The sequence below is a fragment of the Eriocheir sinensis genome, chromosome 14 (assembly GCF_024679095.1).
Source record: "Eriocheir sinensis breed Jianghai 21 chromosome 14, ASM2467909v1, whole genome shotgun sequence".
NCBI lineage: Eukaryota > Metazoa > Arthropoda > Malacostraca > Decapoda > Varunidae > Eriocheir > Eriocheir sinensis.
This window is the reverse complement of record NC_066522.1, coordinates 8,442,647-8,461,113: the sequence shown is the minus strand read 5'-3', so window position 1 is coordinate 8,461,113 and position 18,467 is coordinate 8,442,647. Positions and strand designations below refer to the sequence as shown.

General features: G+C 43.1%; 1 protein-coding gene across 1 annotated transcript in view; it reads left to right on the top strand.

Annotated features, from left to right (window-relative positions):
- LOC126998413 (beta-1,4-glucuronyltransferase 1-like) overlaps positions 1-18,467 on the top strand; it is a 128,398-nt gene that overhangs the window by 1,862 nt on the left and 108,069 nt on the right. The gene's annotated exons all lie outside the window — the stretch shown is intronic.

The following is an 18,467-nucleotide window of genomic DNA, read 5'->3' as shown; positions in this document are numbered from 1 at the left end:
TATAGATAAGACTGAAGTGACGTAGGCGTTAAATTACGAGCCGATTTGAACACATTTTTCTCTAGTGAACATGCAGGAACACCCGACGATGGCCATCCCTCGACACTAAGAGGCACACATGGGCGCCGAGCGAACGTGTCCCGTCCCACCGCCGCCGCGTCGCGTGATGCAGACGAAGGCCCATTAGCATACCTTGTTTGTGTTGGCCGGTGGTTCAGGGCCCTTGGAGTTAGCCTGCGTGACACAAACGTTCCGTCACGAGGTACATAAGGAACACAGGGACATGGTGGTGATGGTGGGGGAGCCTTTGTAGTGATTATTGAGGATAGTTAGATGTATCGCGTGCCCGTCGTGTGCCCGCGCGTACTCATGTGTCTGTCCCTTTCGACGAACAGTGTGTGAGGGATAAAAACAAACGAGAGTGTCGAGCGATGCTTTATGTCTGTGTGTGTGTGTGTGTGTGTGTGTGTGTGTGTGTGTGTGTGTGTGTGTGTGTGTGTGTGTGTAAATTATTAATTTGACCAGCAATGTTGCTGCTCCTCAAAAGCGTAAAGTATAAGAATATCCAAATTAATAATTAAGAATCGGCTAGAGAGGTGTCTTGATGCTCCCCTCTTGAAGGTATTTTCTAAGTCGTAGTTAGTAGGAAATACAGATGAATGAAGGCTGTTCCAAAGTTTACCAGCGAAAGGGATGAAAGACTGAAGATGCTGGTTAACTCCTGCATAAGGGATTTGGACAGTTTATGAGTGAGCTGGAGTAGAAAGTGTTGTGAAGCTTGGTTGCAGGAACGTTTCAAGTTTGAGTTAGGAGAGAGAAAAAAACACGTGTTGAGTAAAATGCATGCGAATTATTTTACGTACGTGACTCATTAGTGAGAAGGGAACGTAAGGAAATGTCCATTTTCCTGATCTATTACTAGGGTGCCGTTCTAAAGAATGATGGAGAATGGTAAGGGGTGGTGGCCAAGAGCTGTGGATGAAGCAAGGGAGTGTAGGAAGGGCTGGGCAGAGATACAGTTAAATATACTTTTCGACAGTCACTGAAAATAATTTAAAAAAGATAAACTTAGATTTCAATGTTTCAGAAGTAAAGTAAATTTTAAAATAATTTCCAAAGAAGTGTTGTAAGAAAATTTGCTCATGTAAAAAAGAATTCTCAAAGATATAAGAAAAAGCTTAATATAAAAATAAAGAAAAAAAATAATTCAGCCTATTTTCGCAATGAACAGACACACGAAGAAGACATTATGTAGAATATTGATCATTGTAGAGTACTGAAACATAGGATGAAATAAATATATGGATAGGTTAGTGAAGCAGAGAAGCAACGTTAAATTAAAAATCACATCCATCGTTTCATTAAACTCAGCTAATTTTTACATGGTCCCTCTCCTCTTACCTTTCCGTTCCATTCATCCAACCAACCTACTCCTCCAACCCCCCAGTCCCTTCAGTGTCACGTATCAACACCAACTCAATATTCATTCTTTTCGTGCAGTTAACGCGATTACATATTACAGTTTCCATTGCATGATATTGTGGAAAATGATCATCGCTGCTTATAGTGCACGAACAATACTCCAATTTTGTCCCTATTTGTCATATCGTCACTTCACATTGGTCTCACCACTGGAGCAGGTGTTCATCAATGCTGTTTACCGTACCTCTCACTCGGGGGGCAGAGAGAAGGACGAAATGCAGTCATCATTTTCAGACCCAAAACTATCGTACCCACACAAATAACACTAATCATTTAGGGCTGTTCTGAAAACCGTTAGTTACTGATTTATTTTTATCAATAATTATGGGTCAGACACCGGTAAATATGTGCTAAGTACGATTATTTGTTAACGCTGATGTGGGGTGGCGGCGTGTGGCAAAGGCGGACGTTACATCCTCGTATGATTAGGGGGACAGTGTTGCCAGATCCCGTAACACCTATAGGTCGGTATACTCAGACGCTTCCGCCTCTCACATCAGCTATTTCCAAAGGCCGAAAAGGAGATCAATCGCGTTCTAATGAGTGTTTTTGTAGGTCCATGGCTCAAGAGGATGATCAAACTAACAGAAGGGTCATAAAACTATCCCTAGATATGCTCAAAACTGCTACGAAAGACTTGTCAAATATGTGAGCTTGGGCGACGAAATGTTTAATAAGAATATGACCATTAGGCTTCTTGGTGCTGACATATCGAGAGAGAGAGAGAGAGAGAGAGAGAGAGAGAGAGAGAGAGAGAGAGAGAGAGAGAGAGAGAGAGAGAGAGAGAGAGAGAGAGAGAGAGAGAGAGAGAGAGAGAGAGAGAGAGAGAGAGAGAGAGAGAGAGAGAGAGAGAGAGAGAGAGAGAGAGAGAGAGAGAGAGAGAGACGCCTGAGTTGATGAGGAAGTTGAAAGGGCAAGAGAAATGAGACAGAGAGAGAGAGAGAGAGAGAGAGAGAGAGAGAGAGAGAGAGAGAGAGAGAGAGAGAGAGAGAGAGAGAGAGAGAGAGAGAGAGAGAGAGAGAGAGAGAGAGAGAGAGAGAGAGAGAGAGAGAGAGAGAGAGAGTCGACATATATGTATTCAATTGCAATATGTAAGATGTAAAAATAAATAAAGAAAAGAGAGAGAGAGAGAGAGAGAGAGAGAGAGAGAGAGAGAGAGAGAGAGAGAGAGAGAGAGAGAGAGAGAGAGAGAGAGAGAGAGAGAGAGAGAGAGAGAGAGAGAGAGATTAATGCCGCAAAAGAAGGACATCAAGATAGATTTTAAAACGAAAATTAATGAGGGAATAAAAAGCGAAGGAGAGGCAAAAAAGACAAAAAAAAAAAATAGATAAGCGGGAAGGAAAAAAACGAGGGAAAGAAAACAAAAGAAGAGCGCGCGAAGATGCGGAAGAGAGAGAGAGAGAGAGAGAGAGAGAGAGAGAGAGAGAGAGAGAGAGAGAGAGAGAGAGAGAGAGAGAGAGAGAGAGAGTGTGACAAGTAATCTATATAGGTGATAAATTTCATATTGTGCGTCTCAGCGGGGATGGGGAGGAGGGGGAGAGGCAGGACGAGGCTACAACATTTAGAATATAACGTTTAGGGCGAAAATAGATCGATGGTGTGAAGGGGGAGAGAGAGAGAGAGAGAGAGAGAGAGAGAAAGGAAGGGTAACGGACGCGGATGACTAAAGTTTTGAAGAATAAGAAAATGGTTAATCCACTTTTGAGACGGAGCTTTAGATCGGGTAAGCGAGAGAGAGAGAGAGAGAGAGAGAGAGAGAGAGAGAGTCGTAAATTAAAACAATCATACCGTAAATTTTTTTTTTGTATCTATCTTTGGTATCTGTTATTTTTTTGTGTCTCTCTCTCTCTCTCTCTCTCTCTCTCTCTCTCTCTCTCTCTCTCTCTCTCTCTCTCTCACACACACACACACACACACACACACACACACACACACACACACACACACACACACGTTGTATTTCGAACATCCCTCTACAACAGTGGTTAGGGTGCTCAGTTCAGGAGCAGGAGGAGGAGGAGGAGCGGGTCGGTTCCCTGTGGAGTAGAGGCAGATAAGCAGTCTTATTCCGTCCGTGCCCCTTCCTTCCCAGCAGTGGATGGGCACCGGATATCAGTCGGTGTTGTGTCCTTCCCTCTTGGGTTGGGTTGTCTGGCACCGGCAAAGGCGAGTGGGTAACCCAAGAGTGAAAAACTATGGCCTTCAGACCAGGGATACATGAACCTGTAGCTCAGTCCAGGAAGATACAAGTATAGGTGAATTACACACCAGTGCGACACATTGACCTTTCTTCACACACTCAAGATAGTGGGACCTGTAGTGATGTATTGACGCAACCTTTCAGCTCCTCCTTCCACCTCCTCCCCCACACACGAGCAGTTGCGGCTGTTGTTACATGACAGGAGAGTATGGCTGAGCGTGGCTGGCAGTGGAGGCAACGGTAACAGTAATTGTATTGCTGGTAATGATGCCCTACTACTACTGCAGCTACTCGTACTGCTATTACTGCTGCTGCTACTACTTTTGCTATAACTACTACTACTACTACTACTACTACTACTACAACTACGACCACTACTACCACTACTACTACTACTACTATTACTACTACTACTACTACTACTACTACTACTACTACTACTACTACGACTACTACTACGGCTACTACTACTACTACTACTACTACTACTACTACTACTACTACTACTACTACTACTACTACTACTGCTAATGATACTACTACTACTACTACTACTTTTTTTCTACAACTACATAAATGATACCTCCACCCATGTTTATTTTCCCTACACATAATCATGGAAGGGCTCATAGCTTGGAGGTCATTAGCCCTAACTCTGTTCGCTAATGACTGTGGCACCCAACCATATTACTAATACTACTTGGCACTAAATCTATGCATAACACTTTATCTATTGCGTCTAGATTTCCCTTTCCTTCCCTACTCATGTCACTCCCGACCCACCCTAATGTCACTCTCCACCACTTTGGCCTCATATTCCATATTGGAGATGTTGGTGGCTTTTGGGCCAGAGTGTCTGGTGCCCCTGAGACATAGGATGGCCGACCTGAGCAGGGAGAACGAGAGGCGGCACCTCATCCAGGCGACAACGTGGCTCCTTGGCTGGTGCTTCTTTTCTGAGATCAGTTCCGCGAGTCGTGCGTAGAAGCATCAGGCCCTGGGACCCACCCCGCCGGATGTGATGAAGACGAGGGGGATGAAGCTGCCCTGATCCACAAGTTGGATTCTTTCACCGTATGCCCTTGTCTTCTCCTGCTCGTTTCTGTGGTGGGTGGCTTCCAGGAGCAGCTCACGGTGACAGGCAGCCATCGGGTCGAATATGCGGATGTCCATGAACGCCCGCTGTCCGCGCACCCAGAATCCGCGGGCACTTACATCAACCCGTGCCTCATGTGAAGTATTGGCCGTCCAGTATCTAAGGTGTTCGCCGTCCAGTGGAAGCAATGCCGACTCGGTATATAGTGACGTTTTGGCATATCTTCCCGAGCATGCTGGCTGTCAGATCCCTCACCTCATCGTGTCGAACACAGACGAAGCCTCCCTTCTTACATGTCATGGTGTGAGTGACATCATTCGGTGATCCACATGCACAAAGATCAGGCAGCCCCTCAATCGGCCAGCCATATCTCAGAGCAATGGCGTCGACAAATTCTTGTTTGTTAAGGCTGAAGCCTTTTGCTCTGATTGGTAGCGACGTTAGACAGAGGCGCCTGCCTCCTGTGCTGTGTGGATTTTTCTACACATTTCTGTGGACAGGTTGTGTGTTAGACTGATCAGCTCGTCCTTTTCGGCCACTTGTGTCTTTCTTCTGAGATTCTTCTTTTGATTTCTTTTATTTCACTTTGGTCTATTTCGCCCTCTGCCTCCTAAGTGATGATCCTGTTGGTGAGGGATCTGGTAAGGCTGATGGAGTTTTGGTTCTCCTTATCAGCCAGCTTCTCAGGGTTGGTGATCCCCATTCCACCCAGTCTTGGAGGAAGTGCTAGCATATCCCTCTCCTCCTCCCCCAAAGCATGAGATTTCATCAGCACCGGCAAGAATACATTCATGATGGCATTCTCCAGTGGTCGGAGGAGTGGACTAATGCCGGGAACGTCCACCGATATTGGATGCCGTGGGTGTACGCTGAATAGGCAGCGTGTGGCTCAGTCTTGGCAATAGCAGACAAAGCTTCTATTTCCTTCACCCTTTGTCTCCTACGTACTCCTGTCCCGATCACTGCACCTAAGTGTCGTTGTCCGTCTTTTGTCACAATGACGCCACTTCCTTTAAAAGTTTCTGCGGCATGGTCATAATGTTCAGGTTTGACAGTAAGGACAGACTTGGTGGCGTTAGGGATGTATCCAATCTCAGGGCCGGCGGCGTTCACAATGTCCCACCACCCTTTTAAGTCTGAGATTTTACCAGCACCTGAGAGGTCATCCGCATGAGCCACTTGTTTCACCCGTGTTTTTGCGTACGCGATTTCATTTTGGAGGACTGATAGGCCCAGGGCGTGCATAGCCATGGCTACTGGGTCACCTTGTGTTGCTCCCTCAGATCATTTTAACTACTACTACTACTACTACTACTGCTACTACTACTGCTACTACTACTGTTACTACTACTACAACTACTACTGCTGCTGCTGCTGCTGCTGCTGCTACTACTACTACTACTACTACTACTACTACTACTACTACTACTACTACTACTACTACTACTACTACTACTACTACTACTACTACTACTACTACTACTACTACTACTACTACTACTGCTACTACTACTACTACTACTACTACTACTAATGATAGTAATAGTAATGATAATTCTATTAAATATCAATAAATTATAATAATGTTTACTCTAATCATTGTCATTATTATTATTATTACTATTATTATTATCATTAATGTTATTATTATTATTATTATTATTATTATTATTATTATTATTATTATTATTATTATTATTATTATTATTATTATTATTATTATTATTATTATTATTATTATTATTATTATTATTATTATTATTATTATTATTATTATTATTATTATTATTATTATTATTATTATTATTATTATTATTATTATTATTATTATTATTATTATTATTATTATTATTATTATTATTATTATTATTATTATTATTATTATTATTATTATTATTATTATTATTATTATTATTATTATTATTATTATTATTATTATTATTATTATTATTATTATTATTATTATTATTATTATTATTATTATTATTATTATTATTATTATTATTATTATCAGTAGTAGTAGTAGTAGTAGTAGTAGTAGTAGTAGTAGTAGTAGTAGTAGTAGTAATAGTAGTAGTAGTAGTAGTAGTAGTAGTAGTAGTAGTAGTTGTTGTTGTTGTTGTTGTTGTTGTTGTTGTTGTAGAATGAGAATAAGAATTAGGAGGAGAAGGGCCCATTAACACCAACACGATCACCAAAATCACTATCATCACCACCACCATCGCTACCTTGACCGCTACCACCACCACCACCACCACCATCATTACCACTACCACCACCATCACCACCGACAACAACAACAACAACGACAACAACAATTACCATTCCCCACATCACCAAGTATATTTCCTTATTTACTTTAACCCAAACCGTCTTGCTAAGGCCATTCTTATAGTTCATCGTTCCCCCTCCCACCTATAACAACAACAACAACAACAATCACCATTCACCACGTCACCAAGTTTCTTTCCTGAACTACTCTACTCTAAACCCAAGCCATCCTGCCAATGCCACTCGTATAGATCGACCCCCCCAACCAACAACAATAACAGCAGGAACAATAACAACAACAACAGCTCCCATTAATCCCTTCACATGAAAAGGTGACACACGGAACGGTCGGTTTAGTCAGTGCGCAAACTCCCATCCATTCCTTCGCACGGCAACTTCTCGAATGCTTCATACTTGATTGCGCGATAAGGTGACACCAGGAACCAGTAGTGCGCAAACTCCCGCGACTCTCTTCGCTCGACTCGCTCGGCGGCGCAACGTAACGGAAATACTTCATACGTGACGAGGTGACGCTATATACGAACCACCCGCGCCCTACGTGACGGCTTAATGGGGTAATGCCGACAACTGTTAATAAGTGTGCAGACTCACGCGTGCTCCTCCTCAGAGACTGCTCCCTCCTTAAGGTTGGGAGCACGGGGCTTTGCCAATGGCGGCCCGTAGAAGGGTGCCGACAGACCGACTCTATCGGCTGACGTTAGTTGAACCGACCAAGTCGGTCTGTCGACGGGGACTGGCGTGTCTCTGGTCAGGCGTGCTTCTCCTCGTTCGACTTTCACGGCGGCCTAATGGGCCTGTCACACCTTAACGTTTTAGAGAACGTTTCGGCGAGTTGTCGATGTATGCAGAGCGTATAAGACAACGATCGGGGAACGTACTCAGCGCGTGAGGATTATACTAATTATACTAATTATACTAATGAATACAACGCGTGAGGAACGATCAGAGAACGAATGATAACGATCGCCTAACGTGCCTTTAACTTATCCCCAGCGTATGCATAACGTACTGGCCACACGCTGGCATACGTACGACGACGTACGGCACCGTACGCCACCGTACTTCAACGTACCCTAACGATGGAGCAGCGTACCCATAACTTATTCAAGCGTATGCTGAGCGTGTGCCACCGTTTTCCATACGCTAGCCATACGTTCTCTAAAACGTTAAGGTGTGACAGGCCCATAACGTAGCGTAGATACTTCAAACGTGACGGGTGACACAAGGACCCACCCGTCTTACCTGACGGCTTAATGAGATGATACCGAGAGTCGTTCAGTAAGTGTGCAGACTCTCGTGCTTTGTCCCACTGTCATGGCGGGTCAACGTGGCATAAGTAGCTGTAGTAAACACCTGATTGCTGAGAAAGTTGACACAAGGAAGCACTCGGTCAGTGACTAAACTTTTATATGATGTCAGTGACTAAACTTTTATATGATGTCAATCATGTACAACATAAAAAGTCTGCAAGAGAGGCAGCTCACAAAAGGTTCCAGAGCCTTCGAACTCCCGCTAACTTTGATCTTTACATTTCAACCCGGAATCGTGCCAAATCTATTCTCCGACTTACCAAAACTTCTTTCATTAATTGAAAATGTCAACACCTTGCTTCTTCTAATTCTTCCCGTGACTTCTGGCATCTAGCCAAAAATATCTCCTCCAATTTCACTTCTTCCTCTTTCTCTCCTCTCCTTGACCCTGACTGCAGCACTGCCGTCTCATCTGTCTCTAAAGCTGAACTCTTCGCTCAAACTTTCTGTAAGAACTCCACCCTGGACGATTCTGGGCATATTTCTCCTACTCATCCCCCCTCTGACTCCTTTATGCCTGTTATTAAGATTCTTCCAAATGATGTTTTCTATGCCTTCTCTGGCCTCAACTCTCAGAAGGCTTATGGACCTGATGGAGTGCCTCCTATTCTTAAAAACTGTGCTTCTGTGCTGACACCCTGCCTGGTCAAACTCTTTCGTCTCTGCCTATCAACATGTATCTTTCCTTCCTGCTGGAAGTATACCTTTGCACAGCCTGTGCCTAAGAAGGGTGACCGTTCCAATCCCTCAGACTACCGCCCTATAGCTTTACTTTCCTGTCTATCTAAAGCTTTTGAATCAATCCTTAACCGGAAGATTCAAAAGCACCTTTCCCTTCTAACCTTCTATCTGATCGCCAGTATGGGTTCCGCAAGGGGCGTTCTACTGGCGATCTTCTTGCTCTCTAAACTGACTCTTGGTCATCCTCTCTTAGCCGTTTCGGTGAAACTTTCTCTGTTGCGCTAGACATATCGAAAGCCTTCGATATAGTCTGGCACAAGTCTTTGCTTTCTAAACTGCCCTCTTTCGGATTCTGTCCCTCTCTCTGTTCCTTTATCTCCAGTTTCCTTTCCGGCCGTTCTATCTCTGCGGTGGTAGACGGTCACTGTTCTTCCCCTAAACCTATCAACAGTGGTGTTCCACAGGGCTCTGTCCTATCACCCACTCTCTTCCTGTTATTCATCAGTGATCTTCTTGCCATAACAAACTGTCCTGTCCACTCATACGCCGACGACTCCACTCTGCATTATTCAACTTCTTTCAATAGAAGACCCTCTCAACAGGAAGTACACGACTCCAGACTGGACGCTGCAGAACGCTTAGCCTCAGACCTTGCTATCATTTCCGATTGGGGCAGAAGGAACCTTGTGTCCTTCAATGCCTCAAAAACTCAATTTCTCCACCTATCAACTCGACACAATCTTCCAAACACCTATCCCCTATTCTTCGACAACACTCAGCTGTCACCGTCTTCAACACTAAGCATCCTCGTTCTATCCTTAACTCAAAATCTCAACTGGAAACTTCACATCTCCTCTCTCGCTAAATCAGCTTCCTCGACGTTGTGCGTTCTGTATCGTCTCCGCCAGTTCTTCTCCCCCGCGCAGTTGCTATCCATATACAGGGGCCTTGTCCGCCCTCGTATGGAGTATGCATCTCACGTGTGGGGGGGCTCTACTCACACAGCTCTTATGGATAGAGTGGAGTCTAAGGCTCTTCGTCTCATCAGCTCTCCTCCTCCTACTGATAGTATTCTACCTTTTAAATTCCGTCACGATGTTCCCTCTCTTTCTATCTTCTATCGATATTTCCACGCTGACTGCTCTTCTGAGCTTGCTAACTGCATGCCTCTCCCCCTCTCGCGGCCCCGCTGCACACGACTTTCTACTCATGCTTATCCCTATACTGTCCAAACTCCTTATTCAAGAGTTGACCAGCATCTTCACTCTTTCATCCCTCACGCTGGTAAACTCTGGAACAATCTTCCTTCATCTGTATTTCCTCCTGCCTATGACTTGAACTCTTGCAAGAGAAGGGTGTCAGGACACCTCTCCTCCCGAAATTGACCTCTCTTTCGGCCACCTCTTATGATTCTTTTTTAGGAGCAGCGAGTAGCGGGCTTTTTTTTTATTGTTTCCTTTTTTTGTACCCTTGAGCTGCCTCCTTTGTTGTAAAAAAAAAAAAAGAGGCGGTAGGCGTATACGTGGTATAGCTCCTTTAATCTAACTCCACTTAACTTTACTATTAATAGATTTATCTAACCTTCCCTTGAAAATAACTATCGTATTGACACTCAACATGACTGCCAAGCCTGTTCCACTCATCCACCACTCTATTGGTAAACCTATTCTTGCCTATGTCTTTGCCGAATCTGAATTTATCCTGCTTAATTCCATTAGTACATGTCCTGCCCGTCTCTTGCCATCAAAACCTTATTAAAATCACCCCTAAAGCCTTTCATCCATATAAAATTGGATCGTCTCCTTGGACCCATCGCCTTCGAGAATGAAATTTAGATGTTTGATGTTTAAGGCCATTCTCTAACAGCAAGTTTCTCAACCCTTGAATAATTTTTGCCAACCTCCTCAGCACAGCTTCTACAAATTGATATCCATTCTATAGTAAGGAGTCCAAAACAACCGCAAAATCGAGATTAGGTAACTAGTGCTAAATATAGCTTGAAAATGACTTCAGCGCTTCTTGTGCCTACTCTACTTGAAATGAAATTCTTGGACGGAGATCAGCGCTGTTCAGACTCCTAAATCCCTCTCACACCCAAACCTGCTTAGGGAAGTGTCCTTAAAAGGAATAATTATGTGAATGGTTACTCTTCCCTTCACCCAAAGCACTACACTTCAGGACATGGAACTCGATCTGCCACTGCTCTGCGGCGCAATGTTATAGAGGACGGGCTTGACTGCTGGATTGGGTAACACAAGAACCTCCCCAACCCCTTTGACAGTGCGTCCACGGATATTTTTAAGTTACAGTCATCCAAGAAAATTGTTCCTACACTAAGCAGAAGGAAAAGGGGAGTAGTCTAAAACATTCGTAATTGACAGCTGCACGCATTCTCTCTAGCTTTTTCTAACTTTCTCATCAAGTACAACAGTGAGCCCATAAATTACTCCTATTCCAACGCATGAAGTACCAGGAAAACGATCTAAAGAATATGAAATTGATAGCTATCAGTGTCCATTCTCCCCAGTTTTTGCTCATTCTATTATTCAGTCATTCACAAAGCGGCTGATCAACTCCCGACGAACGGTACTAATTAGCGCGCCACCTCACATGACGAAGCTTATGAGAGAGAGAGAGAGAGAGAGAGAGAGAGAGAGAGAGAGAGAGAGAGAGAGAGAGAGAGAGAGAGAGAGAGAGAGAGAGAGAGAGGTAATACCGCTTTGCAAAGAACTAACTTGGAGAAGGTCCAAACAAAAATAGACAAGTCAATTAAATTCCGGTGGTGACCCGATACTGCTTTCATGAGGGTGTTGGAGTTGTAGCCCTGAGGAAGAGGAGTCGAAGTCAAGCAAGATCTCCTCTTTGTAAAAACGTGTGAAGAGAATGAGTTTCACGCATAAGTACTTCGGCGGCAGCTAAGTTATAATATTTCTTTGTATGAAGATGCAGCTATATCCAGTAATATATATTATTTTTTTCTGAGTGAGCGCCTATGATTGTCTTTTTCATGTATATCTGGTTGAGCGTTAAGGGTTTGATTTTTACTGGAAAGCTGTGTCGTATTCTAAATATAATGTGTTATTGGCTTATAAATGTGGAATTTCAATTGTCATGAAGCTCCGTTATGGAACAGAGGTTTCATTTAATAGCTAGTGTTAATGATAAGGGGAGTGAAGCTTATTGTGTGTGATATGACCTTCGTTATAAACGGTCGTTGAAGGATATGGAGTATATAGATTGAAGTGGGGAATAATAAAGTTACATAATTTAAATAAGATATCTATTTCTGCGAATCGGGATTAACACGATATTTAAGTATGGATAGAATATGTCAAAACAACTCCAGAAGTGAAGTTCACAAAGTAAAATTTCCTACTTTCACAGGCACGAAATATGAACGCCCCCCCCCCCCCCCTCCCATGTCTAGAGAATACTGAAGAGTACCATGTCCGTGGGCAGATGCTGAACAAAGAAAAAAGAGGTCTTGAAATATAAGTGAACTAAATTGTACTAGGCGACTGTTTTGGAGGCCAGGAAAAAATGCTTAGCCGCGTCATCAGGAATCAAACATAAAACATCAGTTGAAGAACAGCTCCGCCTGATTGTACTTTACGAATTTTTGTTTAGGAAGCCTGATAAAAACACTTCGGTCCGTTGTCATGTGTTAAATATTAAATATCAGTTAAAAATAGCTTCTTTGGTATCCATTTACGATTCTGTGTCAAGAAAAATAAACAAACGAAAAAAAAGTCCGTAGTCAGGTGTTAAGCTCAAAACATTCGTGGAAATATGGGTGTGTATTAACGTATGCACCCACAAAGATATTGGTGTAGCGTCCACACACACACACACACACACACACCACACACACACACACACACACACACACACACACACACACACACACACACACACACACACACACACACACACACACACATACATATGCCAAGCGTCGCTCACTTCCCGTATATCACAACTAGGTAAATACACACCATCCTTGGCAGGGCAACACCTATACAGCAGTCAGATACAGTACCCCCCCCCCCCCCCAACTATCGTCCACCTAATGAACGATAGAACAAAAAAATAGCCAAAACTAGAGGACACTCACTGGTATCTGTAAACGACATATGTTTTAAACCGTTTTCATATTACTTCGTGTTGTGGGGTAGGATCAGCGTTGCCAAATTATCGTACTCATCGCTTTGTATTTTCGTAGTTTCTGACCGATAACTAAAGCAAAAAAGCACAAAGAAACATCAATAATTAAGAGTTTTAACGCTAACTTCAATTTTCGATCGTCATTTGTGTAGGTACGAGAGTTTGAGGCTTAAAAAGGATGAATACAATATGGTGAATACGGTAATCTGGCAACCATGGGTAGGATGCATGTCTTGGCTGGCAGTACTGTTCTCTATTCTCGCTGGCTTCGAGAATAAGGCCCATAGTATCAAACTTTGGGAAACCTTATTACATCTATTTGAAAAGTCTCTCGCAGAAGTTTTAGTGGTTCCCGTGGGTGGTTTCTTGACCCTGGCGGTAGTTTTCGAAGACTTTTGCGCCATGACCGGGAAAAACACTCATGGCAACCGACGTATTTCCTCTGTGGCCTTCAAAAACGGGCGGAACAAGAGCCGGAAACGTTTGATAATACGAATCTAAGGGCGGTATTATAAAACAGTCTCGCTTCTCACATCAACTATTTCTAAAGGTCAAAGAGGGGGCCAGTCGGGTTCTAGTGAGTGTGTGCCAGTTTTACAGTCCAATGCAGCAAGTTTGTAAGCTCCTCAACCAAACACGAAATACTACGAAAATTCCTTGTCTAGTGTTTGGCGCTGATATAAAAAGGAGGAGAAATCTCTCTAGTGTCTGGTATTGAGTAGAAATAACGGACCATTGTGGAGAATATAGTTTGGTTTGGGCGCTTACAATGGCCGTGTTGGACTGTCGAACTGGCCCTGTTTCTTTAGGCTCAAGCTACAGTGGAAGGGTCAAACTACCACCGGGGTCATAAAACTACTCCCGGAAATGACCTTAAATCAGACGAAAGCCTTGTCAAATATGTGAACTCGGGCGACGAATTGTTTTAAAATACGACTTTAAGCCCCTCCCCTTCTCCCACTACTCGACAAGCTATTCCACAAGCAAATCATTCTCTCTCTATCTCTATCTATCTATCTATCTCTAGCTCTTATTACTGAGGCTGCATGTGACTGCTGAATGTTGGGAAAGGTGAGGTTTTATTGGTAGGTGCTGGGCTGTCGTGGGTTGGGCTAAATTTGTAATAAAGGCGATGGGAGTGATTGATGTGATGTAGCGGCGGTGGTGATGCTGTGGAGGCGATGTGGGAGTGTGGTGTGGTGGTGTGGGGTTGTAATGCTGTTGTGTGTGACTGCGGTGTGCTGGAGATGAAGAGCGCGCATCCGACGCAAAGGCCAAGGACACAGCAGACGCGTGGATGAGATGGTCCTCGCCTCGCTCTGCTTAATCATTAGACGTGTAAAGAAAAAATGTCAGGAAAGTTTAGTGAGCATGAAAGGCGTTAATTTTGAAGGCATAGCAGATGAGAGGCGATCTTTTTTCTTGCCCATGCACTTCATATTCTCTCTCTCTCTCTCTCTCTCTCTCTCTCTCTCTCTCTCTCTCTCTCTCTCTCTCTCTCTCTCTCTCTCTCTCTCTCTCTCTCTGTTGGCTGTTTTGTCTGTGTTTCCGTCGACTGTTTCTGTCTGTCCGTCTGTCTGTGTCTGCCTGTGTCTCTTTCCGCCTGTCTGTTGTTTTTTCTATGTTCCTGTCTTATTTTTGTCTGTGTTTTTTGTCTGTGTCTCTGCTTGTCTGTTAATGACTATGGGAATCTGCGTATTATTCCTTTAATTAATCTGTGTTTCTGTCGACTGTTTCTTTCTGTCTGTCTGTTGTTTTTTCTGTGTTCCTGTCTGTTATTTCTGTCTGTTTGTGCTTTTTGTCTGTCTCTGTCTGTTACTGTCTATGGGAATCTGCGTATCATTCCTTTAATTAATCATTCGTTTTCTTTACGTTGACGGCCATTAGCGTATCGTATCCACTCGGGCGTTGGCTACCACGGAACGCCACACTTCCCTATTCCCTTTTTCTTTACAGTACAGGAAGCAGCTCGAGGGCAAAAATAAATGAGAAAGAAACTGCCCGCTAATCACTCCCCCTATAAAAGAGAGTATAGACGAGTGGCCAAAAGAAGTAACCGGCGTCTCACTTCCCTTCACTGCCCTGACCAAACCATCTCTATATTCTTGACGCGGTTTCCTCTATCTCCCTCTTTACATTATTCCGGTCAAACATAAACTTTCTACGCAGCTGTTCTCTACGCTAAACTGCAGCTAAGGATTCCTAGGACCATTTCGTCACCCTCATAAAATAATTGTCTAAGTCATTTTTCAGCGATTTCCAGGTTTTTTGTCTACATCAATTTTTCAACATGCGACGCCCATTTTTGTATAGTTGCCTGCGTCATTCAGGGTTTGAGTATTCTAGAATTGGCCTTTTCATTTCTGCCTAAATCTTAAGCCAAATGAGATAATGACAATTCTTTTCTGATTTCCTGTAAAGTAGAAAATAATGACTTAGGCGGTTTGTTTACGAAGGCGACGATATACTAAATAAAGCAAGTCCATTTCCCCTCAAAATACTTTAGATCAGTAGTTATTTGCGGTGGTTATTGTTATTGGTTTTCATAAGCAGCGGAGAGATCGTTATGAAGTATTACATCCCTCTTTCATGGTGTTTGATGTCAAGATGGTCGCCGGGCAGGCCGCGAGGCTGTCAAAACACTGTGAGGGTCGTTTTTCAAGACATTTCGTCGCCCAAGAACACATATTTGACAAGACTTTCGTAGGAGTTTTGGGCATTCCCAGGGGTAGTTTTATGACCCTGGTGGTAGTTTGACCCTTCTTCTGTACCATGAACCACCTGAAGAAACACTTATTAGAACTCGAGTGACCCCCTCTTTGACCTTTAGAAATAGCTGATGTGAGAAGCAAAACTGTCTTATAATACCGAATTCACTGTGACGCCGCTTTGAAGACCGACTGATATAATGTGTTACGTGTTTTACCGGCCCTGAACAGTGGCCGTTTTTCGTATGTCTGTTCACCTCTGCCTTCCTTTTTGAGCCATTTAATTAGTGAAAAAGTTTGGTGACGAAAGTTTGCCGTCGATATAATTTTTCACCTGTTCAACTTATTTTTACCTTTCTTTTAATTAAGCTCACGTTGTGTGTTTCAGTTGCTTTTTACTTTGGCTAGTTCCATAGTCCAACGCGGCAAGTTTCTAAGCTACGAAACTAAACACAAAATACTACGAAAATTCCTTCTTCAGTTAGTGTTTGGTGTTGATATAGAAGCTAAGAAATTGGAGGAAACTATACAGGAAATCCCTTCAGTGCCGGATGTTGAGTAGAAAGTTGGAAAGTTTCGTTTAGTCGGCGCAGCATCTGTGGTCATATGCCGGAGAGAGACAGAAGGGGAAGGAATTATAGGAGAAGGAAACAGATCCCAGAAGACGTAGAAAAAAAGCTCCAGGCCATTACTGCTAAGTCGACATATTACAAATTCAGCCGCAGAAGTTATATAAAAGAATCAACCAAACCATCTTACCACGCCTTGAAAACCAGGTAAAAAAGACAAATTATCCACATATAAGAAATACTAATGCGATATTATAAAATCAGGCGTTAGAAGAGTGTGACGTCAGCTGTTCCATTCTGTGCATAATGAAGTTTGCATCTCTCTCTTAAAAAGGGAAGTTGAATTATTACCGCACTTGAAAGTTTTGGCCAACTCACTAATGAGGGAGGATGTAAACCAGTTGAAATTTGCATCGCTTACGAGGGAATTTTATTTAGTTCATGGAAAATTTTAGTCCCGGGCAATGAACGGGAATATAAACTGTTAGTAACTATTAAGGTTAAGATTAGGTATGCATGCATCCTTATTTATTCGGTTTATCTTCTAATTCATTTCCTTTCTCCTTAATTTTATGTGTCTTAGGTGTGTCGTGGCTACAGTCTCTATTTATTGCACTGTTTAATAATGGTAGTAGTAGTAGTAGTAGTAGTAGTAATAATAATAATAATGATAATAATGATACTACTACTACTACTACTACTACTACTACTACTACTACTAAAGTTTTAACCCATCCCGATAAAAGGGGGCATAAACTATTTGTAACTGGTTCAGCAAAAAAGAGGGGCGTGAAACAATCGTGTCTGTCTAGCAGGTATAAATCAGCTTTGTATCTTTTAAAACGCAGGCTGTGATTGTACTTTGTGTCGTGTGGGTAGAGAGAGGAAGGGGATACGACCAGCTGGATCTGGCTACATGTAAATGATTCTGGAGTCCGTTTTCTCAACCGCTTTCGGCTCTCACATAACTATTTCCAAAGGTCATAAAGGAGATTACTTGGGTTCTCATGAGTGTTTTTTCACTTTCATGGTGCAGAAGCCTTGTTAGACGACCACTGGACTCTTAAAACTACCAATCACCGTTGCCAGATTGTCGTACTCAGAGCATAGTATTTGCTAGTTTCTGACGCCTAACTATTGCCAAGAAACATCAGGATCTAACTCTTTTAACGATAACTATAAATGAGTTTCGTTATTGGAGACCAGAAGACAGTTTAGGGGTAGGAAGTTGTGAAATAGAATCGGCTGAGTACGACAATCTGGCAATGGAAATAATGACGCAACTCCTACAAAAGCCATGTCAAATGTGGGTGAGTAAGCCCCGAAATATTTAAAATTCGGACCTGGAGCAACGTTACCAGATCCTCGTACTGACAACACTGTAATCTCCGGGATCTGACCCATAACTATCTAAAAAAAACATCAGCAATCAACGACTTTGCCAATAACTATAAATGAATATCGTTATCAGTGTTGGTGCGACAGTTTTTGGACTGTAAACGACAAATACAATATGAGAACACTGTAATTTCCGTTATCTGACCCATAACTATCTAAAAAAACCATCAGTAATTAACGACATTGGCAATAACTATAAATGAATATCGTTATCAGTGTTGGTGCGACAGTTTTTGGTCTGTAAACGACAAATACAATATGTTGCGTACGATAGTCAAGTAACTTTGTCCTGTATCTCCGGAGGGCAGAGTTTGACTGGGATGAGAGCAGTCTGATCTGATCCGGCGGAGAGGGTTGCGGTAGGCGAACCAGTTGTGTCTGGCTTCATAAGAGTTCAATGTCAAGGGAAGGAAGGAGGCTGCGGCGTGTGTGCTGGCCTTGGGGGTGGAGGGGGGGTGCCGGGGGGGGGGGGGTCGTCTTACCTTGCCATTGGTGGAGAGGCAGAGTCCAGCGAGCCAGCCAGCCAGAGGGACACAGGCAGAGAGAGAGAGAGAGAGACAGAGATGC